This window comes from Giraffa tippelskirchi, chromosome 3, assembly GCF_054371585.1.
Source record: "Giraffa tippelskirchi isolate mGirTip1 chromosome 3, T2T-mGirTip1v1.2.pri, whole genome shotgun sequence".
Lineage (NCBI taxonomy): Eukaryota > Metazoa > Chordata > Mammalia > Artiodactyla > Giraffidae > Giraffa > Giraffa tippelskirchi.
Genome location: NC_137277.1, coordinates 91222642 through 91244157, shown reverse-complemented (window position 1 = coordinate 91244157; position 21516 = coordinate 91222642). Strand labels below are relative to the sequence as shown.

Here is a 21516-nt window from a genome sequence, read left to right as displayed (position 1 = left end):
TGCAGAATTCCAGAGAATACCAAGGAGAGATAAGAAAGCCTTCTTAAGTGAACAGTGCAAAGAATTGGAGGAAAACAGTAGAATGAGAAAGACTAGAGATTTCTTCAAGAGAATTGGAATATCAAGGGAGCAGTTCGTGCAAGGATGGGCATGATAAAGGACAGACACAATAAGGACCTAATAGAAGCAGAGGAGGTTAAGAAGAGGTGGCAAGAATACACAGAAGAACTATGCAAACAAAGTCTTACTGACCCAGATAACCACGAAGATGTGGTCACTCACCTAAAGCGAGACATCCTAGAGTGTGAAGTCAAGTGGGCCTTAGGAAGCATAACCACGAGCAAAGCCTAGTGAAAGTGAAGGAATTCCAACTGAGCTATTCAAAGTCCAAAAAATGATGCTATTAAAGTATACAGTATGTCAGCAAATTTGGAAAACTCAGCAGTGGCCACAGGACTAGAAAAGGTCAGTTTTCATTCCAATCCCAAAGAAGGGCAATGCCAAAGAATGTTCAAACTACCATACAGTCATGCTAATTTCCACATGCTAGCAAAGTCATGCTCAAAATCCTTCAAGTTAGGCTTAAGTTTCCCATGTGGCACTTGTGGTAAAGAATCCACGTGCCAATGCAGGAGACATAAGAGACACAAGTTCCATCTCTGGGTTGGGAAGTTCCACTGGAAGAGGACATAGCAACCCACTCCAGTATTCATGCCTGGAGAATCCCATGGAAAGAGGAGCCTGGTGGACTACAGTCCATAGCGTCACAAAGAGTTGGACCAACTGAAGTGACTTAGCTCATACACAGGCTTCAGCATTATGTGAACCGAGAACTTCAGATGTACAAGCTGGGTTTAGAAAAGGCAGAGGAACCAGAGATCAAATTGCCAACATTCACTGGATGATAGAAAAAGCAAGAGAATCCAGGAAAATATCTACTTTATTGACTATGCTAAAGCCTTTGACTGTAGGGATCACAAAAAACTGTGGAAAATCCTTAAAGAGATAGGAATACCAGACCACCTTATCTGTCTCCTGAGAAATCTGTATACAGGTTGAGAAGCAACAGTTAAAACCAGACATGAAACAATGGAGTGGTTCAAAATTTGAAAAGAATATGACAAGGCTAAATATTGTTTTAAAATACCCTCTTATTTAACTTAATATGCAGAGTACATCATGCAGAATGTAAGGCTGGATGAATCACAAGCTGGAATCAAGATTGCCAGGAGAAATATCAACAACCTCAGATATGCACATGATACCACTCTAATGACAGAAAGTAAAGAGGAACTAAAGAGTCTCTTGATGGGGATAAAAGAGAAGAGTGAAAAAGCTGCCTTAAAATTCAACATTCAAAAAACTAAGATTGTGGCATCCAGTCGCATCACTTCATGGCACATAGTTGGGGAAAAAGCAGAAGCAGTGACAGATTTTGCTTTCTTGAGCTCTAAAATCTGTGTGGACAATGACTGCAGCCATGAAATTAAAAGATGTTTACTCCTTGGAAGAAAGCTGTGACAAACCTAGACTCTAACATAGTAAAAAGCAAAGATATCACTTTGAAGACAAAGGTCTGTGTAATCAAAGCTATAGTTTTTCCAGTAGTCATGTATGGATGTGAGAGTTGGACCATTAAGAAGGCTGAGTTCCAAAGAACTGATGCTTTCAAATTGTAGTGCTGGAGAAGAATCTTGAGAGTCCCTTGGACAGCAAGAGAATGAAACCAGTCAATCTTAAAGGAAATCAACCCTGAATATTCATTGGAAGAACTAATGCTGAAGCTGAAGCTCCAATAAATACTTTGGCTATCTGATATGAAGAGCTGACTCGTTGGAAAAGACCCTGATGCTGGGAAAGATTGAAGGCAAAATGAGAAGGGGGTGGCAGAGGATGAAATGGTTAGATAGCATCACCAACTCAGTGGACATCTCTCTCTCTCTTTAGTTGCTAAGTCATGTCCTACTCTTGTGACCCCATGGACTGTAGTCTGCCAGGCTCCTCTGTCAATGGGATTCTCCAGGGAAGAGCACTGGAGTGGGTTGCCATTTTCTTCTCCAGGGGATCTCTCTGACCCTGGGGTCAAACCCAGGTCTCCTGCACTGCAGGCAGATTCTTTATCAACTGAGCTACGAGTGAAGCCCAGAGTGAAAGTGAAAGTCGCTCAGTCATGTCCAACTCTTTGTGACCCGATGGATTTAGTCCATGGAATTCTCCAGGCCAGAATACTGGAGTGGGTAGCCTTTCCCTTCTCCAGCGGATCTTCCTAACCCAGGGATCTAACCCACGTCTCCCACATTGCAGGCGGATTCTTTACCAGCTGAGCCACAATGGAATGAGTTTAAGCAAACTCCAGGAGATAGTGAAGGACAGGGAAGCCTGGCGTGTTGCAGTTCTCAGGTTTGCAGTGTTAGATACAACTTAGGGACTGAACTACAACATGGCTCTCTGCTGTAATGATGATATTGGTTACTTAGAGACCAACTCTGAAACAGAGATGCAGGAGACAAAATAAAAATGGTTCTGTGAAAGCTTTTAGGAAGTGAGCATATAGCAAGGACTTTCAGAATAAATAATTATCAGAGAAAGCAAAATCCCAGAAAGGTTAAACAGGACACTTAAGATGCAGTGGCCCAAAGGGCATTTGCTTATACTGTAGGCTAGCTGATAAGGCGATGGACTCTGAAGGAGAGGGAGTAGAAATGAATGTCAGAGGGTATTAACGGCAAGAACCCTTAACAGTACACATTATGGGATAGTATGGAATAGTATGCATGATAAAGTAGAACCCTGAAAGACAAGAATTTTATTATGCTAAAGATGACCCAGATATTAAATCAGTCCTTTTCACTCCCTGAGGATTGAGCAAAGAGATGGAAGGAAGGAAAGCAGAAATATTCCAATCTCATTTGAGGAGTTCAAAACCAAATATATATTTTTGGCTAAATGAATTAACTCATGAATGTGTTTACTGTATGAATATTAGTTTATACTTTGGAGTTCTGGAATAAAATAATTTCTCGTTCTAAGTTAGGAGTCCAGTGGAACCTTTCCCTGCATGAAAGAACCATTTCTGGAGACAAATGTAGCCATTTCCATGATCATGATTTTTTATTTATCCCCAATTTATATACAATTTTAATAGATATGATATTTATGGTTGTGTTAAGAAAATATTTAGTAATTTCCAAAACATTGAATGTGAAGATTTTGAAGGTTTTAGGGCAACAATATGCTATGACTTTTTGATCTGAATGTATGATATTTAATTTAATTAGTTTTTTTAAAAAAGAAATGAAGCAACTTAACTGAGAAATCATGTAGAATTTGCTTTGACTCTACTTTTAAATTTACACAATGGTCAATTTTAATTTCTAAATTAAATTGCATAGATCACTTTGTACTGTTATAGCTTCAGAAAGAACCCAAAGAACCTTCATTCTTAAGTCAAAAGGAATCAGAATACATAATAATTGTTGCTTACATTAAGAAAAAGTCTTATGTTGTTAAAATAATCAGATGATGAATTGGAGACTCTTCATGCACAAAGAGTTTTCAGATTCCGAGAATCTGAGTGTTATCTTCTGTTATTTATCTATGATGAATAAAATAAGAGATATCCAATTACTAGGCCAGAAGCCAGAAATTATTCAAATATAGGTCCCTTAATTTAAGATTGGAATAAAGCTATTCAAGCACACAAAAAATATGCCTGCTTTGAAATATTATTTCCTTTAAATATTTTAAATATATTCAGGAGATACTATGGTTGATATCTTATGTGAGAAAACATAGCTAGCTAGGAAGGGTGGAGATCACATCAACTTAGCCATGTACTTTAATCAGATAACTATAATCATATAAAAGGCTGTATGTTTGTAAATCATGTGTCCTGTGAAAATATTTCATTGGGAACTGCTGCATTTCTGACAATAGGGATCTTAAAACTTTTCTTTTGGAAAGAAGAGAAATTATAGATGGATAAAATGTGGTGTATGAAACTATCCAACATATTATAAAATTAGATAAACAGTATAAAAATTTTGATCTGGGACTTATTCTATAACATTTTATATATGCTCCCTCCCTGACTCAACCCCCAAAAGCACTGTCAAAAATTCACTGTATCCTTTATTCTAGCCAACTCTAAAGCATCCTTCAAGTGCCTGCTCAAACCTCACATTCTCACTTTCACTGCACCTCAGGCAAGGTTACATTTTCCTGTTTCAGCACCACTGCCACTGCCCCACCATCAGCTGCTTCACCGGTCTCCTCTGTGTGCCTCTTTACTGAGGTCCCGGCTTCCAATTCAGGCCCGATCTAATCCATTCTCCACCTCATAGCCAGAACGATCTTTTAAAAATGCTAATTTGAGCATGCCAAAGCCCAGATTCAAAGCCTCAAATCACTGGCATATTTTTTAGGGTAAAGTTTAAAATCTCTAATGTGGTCTATGCATTCTAAGATTGCAGAGTGCCCGGCAAACTTCTCCGGCTTTCATGACTGCCATGCCTTGTTCTTTGTGTTCTAGGCATACTGGCCTCCCTTAACTTCCTTCCATGTATTCCCTGTTCTCTCATTTTTTAAATGCATTGGTTTCCTTTCTGGAAACGCTTCTCTCTATCCTTTATCCTAGCCAACTCTAACTCATTTTTCAAGTTTGGCTTATACTGTACTCAGAAAGCCATTCATTGCACCCCAGACAGGTCACATTTCCATAGCCCTCTGAATTCTCCTCACACATTTAATTACAAGTGTATTCTCCGTCTTCTTTATTAGAATTTAACATCTAGGATATGAGAGACTCTGCCATTTTCCCCTGCACTTGGCATATAATTCAGTTCAGTTCAGTCGCTCAGTCGTGTCTGACTCTGTGCGACCCCATGAATCGCAGCACGCCAGGCCTCCCTGTCCATCACCAACTCCCGGAGTTTCCCCAAACCCATGTCCATGTAGTCGCATTCAATAAATGTTTGCTAAATAAATGGATAAATTAATGACCTGACAAAACTGGAACAGTAACCCATGTACTGCAATGCTGTTGACTTAGTATACCAGCAGTATGTCACTTAAGATGCCATTGGTTTTGTCCTCAGGTAAGTGGCCTTCTACTTTATAAAATGGTTGTCATACTTCTGGGCATCACATGCAGAGAGGATTATACCCAGTGAAGGAGAAGCAATTATTAGGGTGTTTTTTTTAATAGCAAAGACAACTTTTTCCCAAAACCCCTTATAAAAAAGTTCCTTTCACATCTCATTTGGTCTGGTCGACCAAATTTCAAAATCTAAATAACTATAGTTGATGTGTTAATTGTTCTTTCAAGTAGCAATGGTCTTCAACAAGGAAGCAGTTAGTTCAGCACACAAATGATAGGGTCACGTAAGTATATTTCCTTAAGACAATACGCAGTTTCCTTCAGCATGCAGATAGTATGCTTTATGCTTACTTCCCACTATGTCACAAAGAATATACATGTACTCAAGAGTTAAGCTCTTAAAAAATCAATAATTCCTACTGCTTCAGCAAGGGAAATTTTTAAGTAAACCTGTCTGTGTGTATGTGTATATATGTGTGTGTATGTGTGTTAACTTGTTCTTACTGCAAATGTGAGTCATAGAACAGAGGTCAGCAAATGATGGTCAGTAGGTCAAATGCAACCCATAGCTACTTTTTAAAAAAAAAATGACAATTTCTTGGAATACAGCTATACCCATTTATTTATATATTGTCTACAGATGTTTTGCTTTTAAATTTCAGGGTTTAGTAATTGAGACAGAGACTATACGGCCTACAAAGTCTAAAACTTTTCTTTCTGGGCCTTTACAGAAAAAAAAAAATACTGGCATTTAGCACAAAAAAGTACAATGAAAACTAGTAGAGTTTGGTGTCACTGCCTTATTTTGGGCTAAGAATCTAAAGCAATTTTACTTGTCATGGCCTCCGCACAGTCAAATAAAATGCCGACTCAGTGAAAAGGGCAAATAGCATTTATTATGAAAATCAAACCATCTTCATGGACACACTAAACGGCCTTTGGTACCCCTTAGACCAGTACAGTACACTTTGGAATAATTCTCAGATTACAATGTGCATTCATATCAAAATCTAATATAAATTAGTAGTTTCACCTCTTCTTAGACAATACAAAATTTTAGAATACTTTAACTCCATTTGCTCCATTCACAATTGTTATGTCATTGTGATACAGATTTTCTCTATATTTAAACTCTACAAGACATTATTGTTTTTAAATGAAGTGAAGTGTTAGTCACTCAGTCATGTTCGACTCTTTGTGACACCACGGTCTGTAGCTTGCCAAGCTCCTCTGTCCATTGAATTCTCTAGGCAAGAATACTGGAGTGGGTAGCCATTCCCTTCTTGAGGGAATCTTCCTGACTCAGGGATTGAACCCAGGTCTCCTGCATTGCAGGCAAAAGTTAATATCACTCAAATATCTTTTCAAATATTCCTTCCTAAATCTCCAACCTTTTCTCATGGATCACTGGCCAACCATCTGAAAAACACAGTAGGGTATCTTGTTTGATCTATGGCTGGTTGTAATATATGCTCTACATTTTTATTTGCTTGAAAATATCTGTATTTCACTTTCATATTGGAAGGATGTTTTGCTGAATAAGGCATAGTATATTCAATGTGCTGAAATGAAGTACCTCTAATGCTAGCTATGACTCCATTGCTAGTTGTTTGAAATAGTTTCCAATGAGGAATTAAGTGGCAGTCTTGTTCCTGGAGTATGATCTAGAATGATCTTTCTTTGCTTTTGACTTTCAGTCATTTTTCTATGATGACACTCTAAGGAGTATCATTTTCCTTATATCTATAATTCTTTGCTTTGTGGAAATGTTTGCTGCCTTTATCAGTCTTGGGAAATTTTCAATCAGTTAATCCCTTTAAACTTTGCTTCCATCATGTTCCCTCTCCCAGTCCCTTCTAAGACTCCAGTTATACTTATTATATACTTTTCATAGTACCCTCTTTATCTTTTATGCCCTATCTGTATTTGCAACCTTACTTTTATCTGTATTTCAGTTTGTATATTTTTTATGACTTCTCCACTAATTCTCTCTTCAATAGTGTCTAATAGAATTCAAACTATTGTATTATACTCTTAATTTTAGGAGTTGTATCTTCCTTTTGTTTAGAATCTCCATTAGGCTCTTTTAAACGTATCTTTTTCTCTCTTCAAATTCCTTAATTTGTCTTTTTGTTTCCCTGAACATATTAAATCATACTTTTAATTCTGTATCTGATAATTCTGTTTTTATTGTCTGTTGCTTTTGTGATCCTGTGGGTTTGTGTTCTTATGTTCCTGACTACTTCTGAATTAGTTTAAACATTGTATATGAAAATATGTAAGAATTATTAATTACATATTGAATCTAAAAAATATTCCCAACCAGGCAACATTTCCTAGAGTCTATAATAATTCTTTTTTTTAATTATTTTTATTTATTTTTAATTGATTGATGAATGCTTTATGATATTGGTTTGACTTCTGCCATACATCAGCATGAATTAGACATAGGTGTACATACGTCCACTCCCTCTTGAACCTCCCTCCCGTATCACCCTTTCCCACCCCTCAGTTTGAGATCCCCAGTTTGAGTTCTGAGTCATATAGAAAATTTCCATGGGCTATCTATTTTACATATGTTAGTGTACATCCTTCCATGCTACTCTCTCCATTCATCTCACCCTCTCCTTCCTCTCCCCCGTCCTTGTCCATAAGTGTATTCTGTATGTCTGCATCTCCACTGCTGCCCTACATATAGGTTCATCAGTACCATCTTTCTAGATTTCATATATATAGGTTAATATGCCTTATTTGTTTTTCTCTTTCTGACTTACGTCACTCTGTGTATTAGGCTCTAGGTTCATGCTCCTCATTAGAACTGACTTAAATGTTTTCCTTTTTATAGCTGAGTAGTTTTACATTGTATACATGTACCGCAGCTTCTTTATCCATTCATCTGTAGGTGGATATCTAGGTTGCTTCAATGTCCTAGCCATTGTGAATAGTGCTGCAATGAATATTGTGGTACATATGTCTTTTTCAATTTTAGTTTCTTCAGGATATATGCCCAGAGGTGGTATTGCTGGGTCATATGATGGCTTTCTTCCTAGTTTTTTAAGGACTCTCCATACTGTCTTCCATAGTGGCTATATCAATTTACATTCCTACCAGCAGTGCAAGAGGGTTCCTTTTACTCCATATCCTCTCTCACACTTGCTGTTTGTGGATTTTTTGATGATGGCCATCCTGACCAGTGCGAAGTGATATCTCATTGTAGTTTTGATTTGCATTTCTCTAATAATGAGCAATGTTGAGCATCTCTTCATGTGTTTATTAGCCATCTGTATGTCTTCTTTGGAGAAATGTCTGTTTAGGTCTTTTTCCCACTTTTTGATTGGGTTGTTTGTTCTTATGGTATTGACTTGTATGAGCTGCTTGTATATTTTGGAAATTAATCCTTTGTCAGTTCTTTCATTTGCTATTATATTCTCCTATTCTGAGGGTTATCTTTTCACCTTATTTATATTTTCCTTTTCTGTGCAAAAGCTTTTACTTTTAATTAGGTTTCACTTGTTTACTTTTGTTTTCATTTCTATTATTATAGGAGGTGGGTCATAGAGGATCTTGCTATGATTTGTGTCATACAGTGTTCTGCCTATGTTTTCTTCTAAGCGTTTTATAGCTTCTGGTCTTAAGTTTTTAATCCATTTTGAGTTTATCTTTGTGTGTGGTGTTAGGAAGTGTTCTAATTTCATTCTTTTACATGTAGTTATCAAGTTCTCCCAGCACTACTTACTGAAGAGACTATCTTTTTCCCATTGTATATTCTTGCCTTGGAGACTAATAACTGTTACCAATTATATTTAATAACTTTCTTGACTTCTTGTTTATATCATGTACAGATTATACAATTAATGATGAAGTGCTATGGCTCCACTGTGGTTTATCCAGTAATTGACTTGAAGAAGGATACTTAGTGATAGAAACTGATGATTATATATGAGTTATAGAGAGAGATTTAAGTAAATTACAAGCCAGGTACTGATATAGAAAGGGAGACCCAATATTGAAAAAATGCGTGTGTGTGTGCTAAATCCCTTCAGTTGTGTCTGACTCTCTTCAACCCTATGGACTGTAGCCTGCCAGGCTCCTCTCTCCATGGGATTCTTTCTTCAGGCAAGAATACTGGAGTGGGTTGCCATGCCCTTTGCCAGGGGATCTTCTCAACCCTGTCCAGATGCAGGGACTGAACCTGCATCTCTTAAGTCTCCTGCACTGGCAGGCAGGTTCGTTACCATTAATGCCACAAAGAATGGTAAACTTAAATTGGAGTATAAATAGACTATAACAGAATTTTTAAATATATATGGTGGTGGTTTAGTCACTAAGTCATGTCCGACTCTGGTGATCCCATGGACTGTAGCCTGCCAACCTTTGTCCATGGGATTCTCCAGGCAAGAATACTGGAGTGGGCTGCCATTTCCTTCTCCAGGGGATCTTCCTGACCTGGGTTTCGAACCTGGGTCTCCTGCATTGCAGGCAGATGATTTACCAGCTGAGCTATGAGGGAAGCCCTTAAATATATACACACACATATATATATATATATTATATCTACTGTTTTATATAGTGTCTAAGAAAGTAACCAAAATTAAGTACTTCATTAACCTCTTATAATAACATTATTTTACAATAGATATTAAAGCAAAACATACTTGTGCAAATAGTAAAATCTTTATAAAAGTAAAAATTGTTTGTTTTCCTCTGCTTTACTATTCCAACTTTAATGTGTGCCAGAAATTTTTAATTTAAGGTTTGGGGAATAATAATATAACATTATAGTTGTATTATTTAGTATAAAATTAATAAATTAAATATTAATAAATATTAGGCATATGACTTAATACAGTAGAATATGAAATATATTATTTGACAAGTATATATTGATGCATATTTTTGTTTTATAGTTTTAACTCAATAAACCTCTTACACAGTTTACCTCATTTACTCCCCACAATACCAGCAAAAACTGGGACCACAAAAACCTTCACAAAAATGACTCAACCAGTAGCTGAGTAGTTGAATTGAGATATGAGCACTGGCTGATCTGATCTCCCAAATTATATTTTCCCCACTGTATCATATCAAATTGAAGAACAAAATGCAAAATCACACATGATACTAGTGTTCACAGACATACATATAATATTTATGAAATATTGTGCAAGGATTTCTGGTTGTGGCTAAGATGATTAATTAATAATCAGTTTGAGAAATATTTATTTCTTTAGAATTATTTCAAATATTTGATTTTATCAGAGTATATAAAACATCTAAACCTCAGGGTTTATATGAATAGTAAATAATATAACAATTGCATGGAAATTATTGAATCACATGTGACATATTAACCTATCTAGATTATTATTCTGAGGAGATAACTTCTCATTTAGCCACACCAAACTCTCCCCCATAGCAGCAGACCATTAAAAACAACAGTACTTCCCTTTGGCCTAGAAGGAAGCTACATACAGTGTTAATATTTTCAGCAGACTCTTTTAGCAATTACAATCTATAATCACTCATCTGGGACTGAACATATGTTGTGCTGAATTGTCATTTGTCTTTGCAGATTAAAAGCGAGTAAGCATCTTGACTGCAGTAATCACTCAGGAAATAGTGGTTGACATGAAATCAAAGACCTGCTTCTTGTCAGGTCTGTGCGTGCTACTTTGATCTTCAGTCCTCTATCTCTAGCTTTCCTCCTTCCATCATTATTAATTCCCTGCTCCCAAGCTCTGAACAGAGTCATGTTTTAATTCATCTCATTTCTTACCAGAAAAATAAGTTATGCAGAAGATAAAGCAGATGTTTATTTCTCAGAGGTTCAAGTATAAAAGGATCCTTTATTCTACTTTTTGTCTGTTTCTGCTATTGTTGTTTATTCTTTTTCTCTAATATCTTTACCCAGATGCTCAAGGTCATTAAGAAAAAATCTGTTGAACCCTTTGAGTTTATAATCTTGCAAAACTGTGATTTACCTTACATTCCCTGTATTCTAAATCCACAAGTATAATTCAAAAATATTAATAATATACTTCATACACTGGGATACTATATAGTTATAAAAAAGAATGAAGATCTATATGTAATGATATAAATAATCCATAAGATTTATTACTAAATAAAAATGAAGGTGTAGGAGTGTGTTTAGAGTATAATCTTATTCGTGAAAAATGGTGAAAGTGTCTGGATATGTACATACATACTTTGTTTTGCACTGATTGTAAGTGGAAAGATATATAAGAGAGTAGTTTCTGAGTTCCCTGATGGAAGGGAAACTTACTGTTAAACTCATACACTCTTGTGTACCATTCAAAATTTTTATGAAATGCTTCAGGTAGTTTCAATTTTAAAAAATAAAATGACACAATTCAAGATTTCTCCAAACAAGAGTATACAGGCTGTAATGCATTTATTCATTCATTCATCTAAGAACTACTTATTAAATCTCCTTAATATTCTGCCTATTAAACTGGATTTGTTGTTGGGAAAGAAGGTGGAGAGTAGGGTGGTCAGTGTGCTTTCAGGACACAATGAGTAGAGGAGGTGGTATCAACATTTTTGAAAATTAAAAATGAACAGTTATCCGGCCAAGATGAATTTCATACTCTGTGTCCAGGTTGCCTTAGTGCAGATTAGTGCTCTCTACTGAAGGGTTTAGTTGCCCATGTAGGTTACCCCTACAGTAAGTGGTTACCCGTACAGAACTATTGAACCCTGATAATAACAGCTTGATTTTGATTAGCTAGGACACCAGTTAATAGGAAGAAATCTAGAGCTTGTGGAAACAGGTGTCCAAATCAGAGACCTGGAGGGGCATTGAAAATTATCAATACTAGGATGAAATAATCAAAATCCTAAAGAAAAGGAATCCTTTGGTATGGTAGCTTTTAAAGCTTAGCCACTCTCAATTTTTCAGTTGCTCAGTCGTGTCCATCTCTTTGTGACCCATGGATGGCAGCATACCAGGCTTCCCTGTCCTTCACGATCTCCCAGAGTTTGCTCAAACTCATGTCCATTGAGTCAGTGATGCCATCCAACCATCTCATCCTCTGATGCTCCCTTCTCTTGCTACCCTCAATCTTTCCCAGCATCAGGGTCTTTTGCAGTGAGTCAGCTGTTTGCATCAGGTGGCCAAAGTATTGGAGCTTCAGCTTTAGCATGTCCTTCCAGTGAATAATCAGGATTGATTTCCTTTAGGATTAGCTCAGCCATTCTCAATAGCCATCTTTATATTATGTTAACATGGCCATTTATGAACCATTTTCTGTGAAAAATAACTGCAAAAGTATGCATATTGGCATTCATGTAAACAACATACAAATAAACATTGTAAAGAAGCAATTAACTTCAAGACAACTAAGAATTATGTATAAAACTTGAAAACAGGCTGTGTGAAAACTGCACTTACCCTATCATTAACCTAGCTTTATTGCTAGGAAGAGTTTCATTGTAAATCTAACATTAAAATGGTGATAATACCATTGTTTTTTGACAGAATAAAAATTGTAAGATATGCTCTCCTTTAATCTCCATAAAAGTACTATCTTTTGAAAGATCAGAAAACTGAAGAGACCATCAGCGCAGTTTTCACTGCTCTCCTCTGCATCAGAATGTGGTCTTATCAGTTCTGTGTTTCACATGTATTCACTCATTTTCTCTTTCTCTACAGGATACAGCAGACATTGTTGGCAGCAAATTTTTTGTTCTACTACTATTTGGTTTCCAAATGAAAAAATTTTTCCTTTGAGATTCAGGTCTTATTCTTTATCTCTTGGGCCATTTTACTACAATATAATCTTCCTATAACTGGCCTGTCAGATAAAAGATTAATTGCTGTAAATTACAAAGAATAAAAACCCGTTGGAATTGGCCTACTGTGATCTACCAGATTAAGTTTTTATTATTGATAATTTCAAAGAAAGAATTGTGTCCTATTTTGGTACATTCTTGAAGAGCTGGCTTTTTTCCTTTTCCAAATTGAAAATCATCAGCTATGATTCTTGAAAAGGATAATGTTCTATCACAGATGAAACTGGCTTCAGTGTTGGTTGTGTTTTTTTTCCTCTTCTTTTCCCTTTCTTGTTGCTCTTTGAGATTGGTGTCTTCTGGGTTTGCACAGTAAGATCTTTCTTTATTTCTTACCCGAACAGGCTTTTCTAACAAATCTTGAGATTTGGGAAGGCACCATTGCTTCCAGGAATTTATGTTGCCCAAAGTCAGCAAACAAACTTACACAATGTTATAACAATGCTCTAGGCTACAGGAAAGCTGTTATTTGACCAGATGTTATTACAGAGTAGAAAACAGATTACTCTTTATGTTTTGGATTCTACAGAAACCTTATAAAATAGTTATACCTAAGGAAATACAGAAATCCATTCATCAGAAAACACTTTAGCTAAATGGAGTCAAGCACTGGTTATGTTCTTGCCCAGGTTTGTAAAAACTTATTCTTATGACTTCACATTATTTTAAAAAAAAGAAAAGAAAAAGTAATGAAGTGCCAAGGCCAAACTGCAGCTAATTTTAAATGTAGCTTCTCTTATCACTAAACTCTATTAAGTCATTGCATTATTACCAGAAACAGTGATTGTTTTTTCTGCCCTAATCTGTATTCCCCACTGTTGGAAAAAGAAGTCAGCTGACTTCCTTAGTGACGCCTTGTACATTATAGTTTTTGTTAGGGCTCCTTTAGAATTTCTCTTACAAAGTGTTCACTTGGGTTTTGTATGAGAACAAAAACTAAGCTGCCAGCATACCAGTTGATAGGAGTTGACGTTCCTTGGTGATTAATTCCCCTTAAAAAGAAATTACTGTCTTTTATTCTCTTGGTTTTCTTCATGAAGGATTTATATATTTTTACTTAATTGGAATAATTATCTTACTTCTTACAATAGAATTTATCTGTGTATTTTTCATGCCTTATTTTTATTTTCCATTTTATTCCTTGTAAAATTAGTAAACAAAGAAATGCATACTGGTAAAATATTCAAAAATATCAACGCATATAGAATAAAAATTAAAAATTCCCCTTCCCACTTTTACCAACCCGACATATTAATTTGATTCCTCCCCCAAAAATAACCATTATCCTCGCAGAATATTCTCAATTTATATTTATATACTCTCACAGATTCTATTTTTCTACTTCTGACACATCAAATAACCAAGCTATTTAAATTTTTTTCTGAGGTAAAATTAAATGAGTAAAGTAATGACCTGAACCAAATGCTTGTGCTTCATTCTGTGAATTTAGTGACATTTATTGGCTTCTTAGAAGTATTTACTTGTTTCTTTGTGCCTTTCTTTGTTCTTAATGGTTGTAGTTGCCAAATTAGTATCCTCTCAGTAAATATTGTATTCTCATAGCTTTATTTTAGTGTTGCTTAATTTATTTCTTCCCATATGAAATTGAGTTTTTGCCATCATTAGTAGCATTAGATATATTTGTGATTCAAATCAGTTGACCCACAGACATAGTTATGATGGATTCATGTCATCAAAGCTACTTTCAATCTGCTTTCTTGATCACTCACAATATCAGTGTATAATAACATTCAGTTATCCATATTATGCACATACCTGTTAGCTCATTCAAATTACTAGTCCATATGATGAAATCATCAATATAAGTGTTTACTAAAAGTAAAACCAAACTCCTCAACACAATTTTTCTGCTAAACCAATCTATGAATTGTCTTGAATTGATGTATTTGAATAGCAAAATCTACTTATAATTTCATGCAAAGATGGGCTCAATAAAGGACAGAAATGGTATGGACCTAACAGAAGCAGAAGATATTGAGAAGAGGTGGCAAAATACACAAAAGAACTGTACAAAAAAGATCTTCATGATCCAAATGATCATGACAGTGTGATCACTCACCTAGAGCCACATATCCTGGAATGTGAAGTCAAGTGGGCCTTAGAAAGCATCACTACGAACAAAGCTAGTGGAGGTGATGGAATTCCAGTTGAGCTATTTCAAATCCTGAAAGATGACGCTGTGAAAGTGCTGTACTCAATATGCCAGCAAATCTGGAAAAGTCAGCAGTGGCCACAGGACTGGAAAAGGTCAGTTTTCATTCCAATCCCAAAGAAAGGCAATGCCAAAGAATGCTCAAACTACCACACAATTGCACTCATCTCACACACTAGTAAAGTAATGCTCAAAATTCTCCAAGCCAGGATTCAACAATACGTGAACCATGAAATTCCAGATGTTCAAGCTGGTTTTAAGAAAGTCAGAGGAACCAGAGATCAAATTGCCAACATCTGTTGGATCATCAAAAAAGCAAGAGAATTCCAGAAAAACATCTATTTCTGCTTTATTGACTATGCCAAAACCTTTGACTGTGTGGATCAGAATAAACTGTGGAAAATTCTGAAAGAGATGGGAATACCAAACCACCTGATGTGCCTCTTGAGAAACCTGTATGCAGGTCAGGCAGCAACAGTTAGAACTGGACATGGAACAACAGACTGGTTCCAAATAGGAAAAGGAGTATGTCAAGGCTGTATATCGTCACCCTGCTTATTTAACTTCTATGCAGAGTACATCATGAGAAACACTGGGCTGGAAGAAACACAAGCTGGAGTCAAGATTGGTGGGAGAAATATCAATAACCTCAGACATGCAGATGACACCACCCTTATGGCAGAAAGTGAAGAGGAACTAAAGAGCCTCTTGATGAAAGTGAAAGAAGGGAGTGAAAAAGTTGGCTTAAAGTTCAACATTCAGGAAACTAAGATCATGGCATCTGGTTCCATCACTTCATGGCAAATAGATGGGAAAACAGTGGAAACAGTGTCAGACTTTATTTTTGGGGGCTCCAAAATCACTGCAGATGGTGATTGAAGACATGAAATTAAAAAATGCTTACTCCTTGGAAGGAAATTTATGATCAACCTAGACAGCATATTAAAAAGCAGAGATATTACTTTGCCAACAAAGGTCTGTGTAGTCAAGCCTATAGTTTTTCCAGTAGTCATGTATGGATGTGAGAGTTGGCCTGTGAAGAAAGCTGAGCACCAAAAAAATTGATGGTTTTGAGCTGTGGTGTTGGAGAAGACTCTTGAGAGTCCCTTGGACTGCAAGGAGATCCAACCAGTCCATCCTAAAGGAGATCAGTCCTGGGTGTTCATTGGAAGGTCTGATGTTGAAGCTGAAACTCCAATACTTTGGCCACCTCATGCGAAGAGTTGACTCATTGGAAAAGACCCTGATGCTGGGAAGGATTGGGGGCCGGAGAAGGGGACGACAGAGGATGGGATGGCTGGATGGCATCACCAACTCGATGGACATGAGTTTGAGTAAACTCTGGGAGTTGGTGATGGACAGGGAGGCCTGGCATGCTGCGATTCATGGTGTCGCAAACAGTCAGACATGACTGAGTGACTGAACTGAACTTATGATTAATAACTAATTACTACATAAGTAAATTAGTCTTTGAATCAAGTTTTATTTTGAGATAGTTATAGGCTTACCCAGGCTTCCCTGGTGGTTCAGATGGTAAAGAATTCATCTGCAATGCAAGAGACCCAGGTTCAATCACTGGGTCAGGAAGAGCCCCTGAAGAAGGGAATGGCTATCCACTCCAGTGTTCTTGGGGCTTCCCTGGTGGCTCAGACAGTAAAGAATTTGCCTGCAGTGCAGGTGATCTGGGTTCATTCCCTTGGTCAGAAAGATCCCCTGTAGAAGGGAATGGCTACCCACTCCAGTATTCGTGCCTGGAGGATCCCATGGACAGAGGAACCTAGTGGGCTACAGTGCATGCAGTCACGAAGAGTAGGACATAACTGAGCAACTAACACTTCCACTTCTTCACATAGGTTTACACAAAGTTGTAAGAAATAATAGAGATCCTCTACACCTTTTACCCGATTTCATCTTGTAAAACTTGTAACATCTTGTAAAACTCTCACAGTATCACAACCAAGATATCCACAGTGAATATTTTCATCACTACATAGACCCTTTCTATTCCCTTTCAGGGTAACATCCACTTCTCTTCCAACCCCACCACTTCCTCAGACCTTCGCTACCACTGATCTATTCTCCATTTCTGTAATTTTGTCATTTCAAGGATGTTTTATACATGGAATCATACAGTTTGTAACCTTCTAGAACTGGCTTTTTTCATACACCCTAATTTTCTGATGATTCATCCAAGTAGTTGAGAATATGTGTAAATAATTTGGTTTTTATATTGCTGAAAAGTATTCCATGGCATGGATGCATCAGTTTGTTGACTCACCCACTGAAGGACATGTGTCAATTGCCGCTTGGGGCTATTATAAATAAAGCTGTTATGAGCACTTATGTACATAAATGAGAGAGAATGAGAGAGAAGAGGACTATGACAGAAAAAGAAAGCAATTTATAAAAAGGGTGGCCAGAGAAACAAGAGGAAAATCAAGAGAGTATCATGTCATAGAAGCCCAGGGAAGGAGATGATTTCAGGGAACAAACGAGGTTAGAGTGTTAAGTGAGTTAAAGACTTGAGACATGTCCATTGATTTCAGCAGCAAGGAGGATGTGGATGAGCTTGACAGCATGATAAGATCAATGCAGTGAATCAGTGGAAGCATGAATCTGCATTGGGGTGCGTTGAGGAGCAAGTGAGAAGTAATGGAGTGGCGGTTGTAGCAGTAAACAATTCTTTCCAGGGTTTTGGAAAAAGAGAAGGAAGATAAGGACTTCCTGAAAGGGAACCAGGAGAATTTTTCTTCTTAAAATTTTAACATTAGATAAACATTGACATCTTTTAGGAGGAATCTAATAACTGGGGAGAAGTTGAAAGTGTTTAAAATATAATTTTCAAAAAGGTAAAATACCTTAACATAACAAATGGCAATATAAAGTCAAAGATTTTATGTAACATTAATTAGTGAAGGAAGCAGTGTGATACTGTGACCTGTTCCTACAGCAGCTGAGAAGCTGAGATTGTTATAGACAATCTAACAAAGATATGCTAGGACAGGATTACTGGATTAGACATAAAACATGTTCATGTCTAACAGGCCGTAAGTCACTGAAGTTATCAGTTGTACCATTATTTGCATCTCTAAGTCTCCAATTCTGACTTCTAATCAGTAGTAAAGATATGATGTGAATTAACTACATTCCCCAAGACAATCATTATGTAGTTAGCTCCAACGTGATATTGAAATGTACCATCACTTTTTTGGCCTTTTTTTTCAAATTTTAGATAATTTTTCTGTCATGGTACGTTATACACTGGATAACTGTTGAGTAAGATCTCAAAGATGATGAGAAAGTGCTCTCATCCTGGCTGAACACTGGAATCTCCTGCAAAATATCTTAAAAGTACTTAAGTCCTAGCTCTAGTCTGAGAGAATCTAATTTAATTAAAGCAGAGTGGGGCCCCAACAGCATCCAGAGATGAGAACTGTAGCAGAAGGTATAATAATAGGGGCACGAGTGAGAGAATTAGCCCTAGAAAAGGGAGGATACCACTTGGTCTATAGAAAAGAAGCAAGGGTGAACTGGAAATGCAAGATCGTAAATTTAGAGGAAAAACTTATGCCTGTTTCATTTACCTGGTTCTGACAATTTAGTGAGAAAGCAGATACCATTTATGGCAGAGAGTGAAGAAGAACTAAAGAGCCTCTTGATGAAGGTGAAGGAGGAGAATGAAAAAGTTGGCTTAAAACTCAACGTTCAGAAAACTAAGATCATGGCATCTGGTCCCATCACTCCATGGGAAATAGATGGGGAAACAGTGGAAACAGTGTCAGACTTTATTTTTTTGGGCTCCAGAATCGCTGCTGATGGTGACTGCAGCCATGAAATTAAAAGACGCTTACTCCTTGGAAGGAAGGTTATGGCCAACCTAGATAGCATATTTAAAAGCAGAGACATTACTTTGCCAACAAAAGTCCATCTAGTCAAGGCTATGGTTTTTCCAGTGGTCATGTATGGATGTGAGAGTTGGACGGTGAAGAAAGCTGAGCGCCGCAGAATTGATGCTTTTGAACTGTGGTGTTGGAGAAGACTCTTGAGAGTCCCTTGGACTGCAAGGAGATCCAATCAATCCATCCTAAAAGAGATCAATCCTGGGTGTTCATTGGAAGGTCTGATGTTGAAGCTGAAACTCCAATACTTTGGCCACCTCATGCGAAGGGTTGACTCATTGGAAAAGACCCTAATGCTGGGTAGGATTGGGGGTGGGAGGAGAAGGGAACGACAGAGGATGAGATGGTTGGATGGCATAACCGACTCGATGGTAATGGGTTTGGGTAGACTCCGGGAGTTGGTGATGGACAGAGAGGCCTGGCGTGCTGCAATTCATGGCGTCGCAAAGAGTCGGACACGACTGAGCGACTGAACTGAACTGAGATACAATTTCTTTGAAATGGAATAGTATTTTAATTGAGTTGAATAGATTCATCACTCTTTGTAGTTTTGTTCATGGACAGAAACAATATTTTAAAGTAAAGTTAATGGTCTCTATGGAATTTTAGTTGTTAAATTCACCCTCTTTAATTTAACTTAGGTGTTCTCCATCATAGGAATGACGCATTCTCCTTAACAAACTCCTCATTTTCTACTGCTCTGGTTGGACTTGCACCCCTTTTTTAATTAAGATAATGCTTTTATATGCAGAACAAGAATAAAATACTATAGGAATCACCAGGAAGAGGACGAAGAGGCAATGTGTGTAATTCACTTGCAAAGTTCAGCACTTGGGTAGCATCTCATGACTCACTACCTCTGAGCACCAGTGCACCAGCCTACAGTTACTTCTGCCAGACTGAGAGCTCTTAAAGACAGGCACTGGACTGTTTGTCTTTTAAAAATTTCAGTGTTTGATAACATTTTTGGCATTTGATAGGTGCTTAATAATATTTGCTGAATGAATAAATAGATTTTACTTTTGATGCCCACAATTGTTCCAAAGACTACAGAAATAATTATAATTCAAACCACACGGTTTCTGAGTTAAGATTGAAAATTTCTTAATATGGCACATGCTAAAGTTCAGCAGTTTATTTATAGGACAATTTTGTTTCTGCTTCTCTCCTTCATTGCTGCAAATGTTAAACATCAGTCTGTCACGCATGCAAAGTGCTCATCTAATTGGCCTATAAGAGCTCTCTCTTCCCTTTAAGCATCGTAAACATGTTATATGGATAATCCACTTAGAGCCTCCCCTTCTGTGCTACTATATTTAAAATAGTTGTGTTGTTCATGGGGATTTATAAAATGAGTTTCTAAGAGATAAGAAATCTTAGAGTGCTTGTACACTTTCTACTTTTCCCTAAGTCTTTGAAAGGATTTATCTCAGTCACAGTGGGACTGATTTCCCTTGACACTTTTTTGACCATCTGTAGTCCAGACATGCAGAGACGAGAACTCTCCCAGGAAAAGCTTTGAAAAGATGAGGTCCTTTCTGCGCTTCTTCAGTGCCACTTCATGAACTTCTTCTCTCTGGGGCCGTATGTGGCTTCCTAGAGCTCCACAGTATTATTTCTAGCAGAGAGCACAGTCTCCAAGGAGGCACAGACTTGAACAAGCTTTCTTTGCCATCTGTTCCTCCATGGTGTTGAGTGTTATATTCCCTAAGAATTGCACATAATGGTGTCAGGGTGTGTTATACCTTCACAAGTCTCAGTGTTTCTACCTCTTGCTTCTGAACAATTCAAACTTTGCATGAGAGCACGCTGCCTCTGAAAGCATTTAAGGTATTTTATAAGCATTATTTTCAGTACTTATTCTAATCATCCCTACAGCAAGTCTGAGCTATCACTGCCTTCCATTTATGGTAAAGTAAAAGGGTTATAGGTAGTTTATGATATATCAATTTGCCATACCTCATAAAGGATAAAAAAAGATAAAAGCTCATCTCTTTTGATAATTAGAAGATTCTTTCATAAAACATGGATAGTTAGAAGCTTCATAAGAGCATGTATCTCAGGCTGTCTTCTTAACGAAATTTCAGTGGGACATAATTAGCTCATGGATATAAATATTTATACCTTATGAGGACCATATATTTTTCTGAATATTCAATTTAGTGTCTAGAAGAAAATTCGCAGCCAGAAATCAAATACACTCCCCAAGAAATCTTCTCTGAAGTGTTTCTTTGACTTTGAAAACTCGGTTTCCTTCTTAGCATTTCATTGATGACTGTTAAAACCGTGTATTGAAATACCTATGGAGTAGCTCTCAGGTTTTGAATGCCTGCTCTATCCAATACCATATTTCATATTCACCACAAAATGAGCAATATTATCATAATTTTACAGAGGAAGAAATGGAAGCTCATGGAGGCGAAATAATTTTCCCAAGTTCACTAAGCCAGAAAATAATGAAGTTGAAATTTAAACCCAGGTGTGACTAGCTTCGGGCCATTTTCCACCTTGTCACCCCAACTCAACACAATCAT

The 21516-nt window shown here is 37.1% G+C and overlaps 1 protein-coding gene across 5 annotated transcripts in view; it reads left to right on the top strand.

Annotated features, from left to right (window-relative positions):
- Positions 1 to 21516, top strand: part of XIRP2 (xin actin binding repeat containing 2) — a 712110-nt gene that overhangs the window by 554286 nt on the left and 136308 nt on the right. The window contains exon 1 of one of the 5 annotated variants that reach the window (XM_081582637.1): positions 10671 to 10754. The exons of the other annotated variants lie outside the window; for them this stretch is intronic. The gene's annotated coding sequence lies outside the window, so the exon portion shown is untranslated. Of the gene's footprint in view, positions 1 to 10670; positions 10755 to 21516 lie in introns of those variants that run through there. 5 annotated transcript variants of the gene reach the window in all.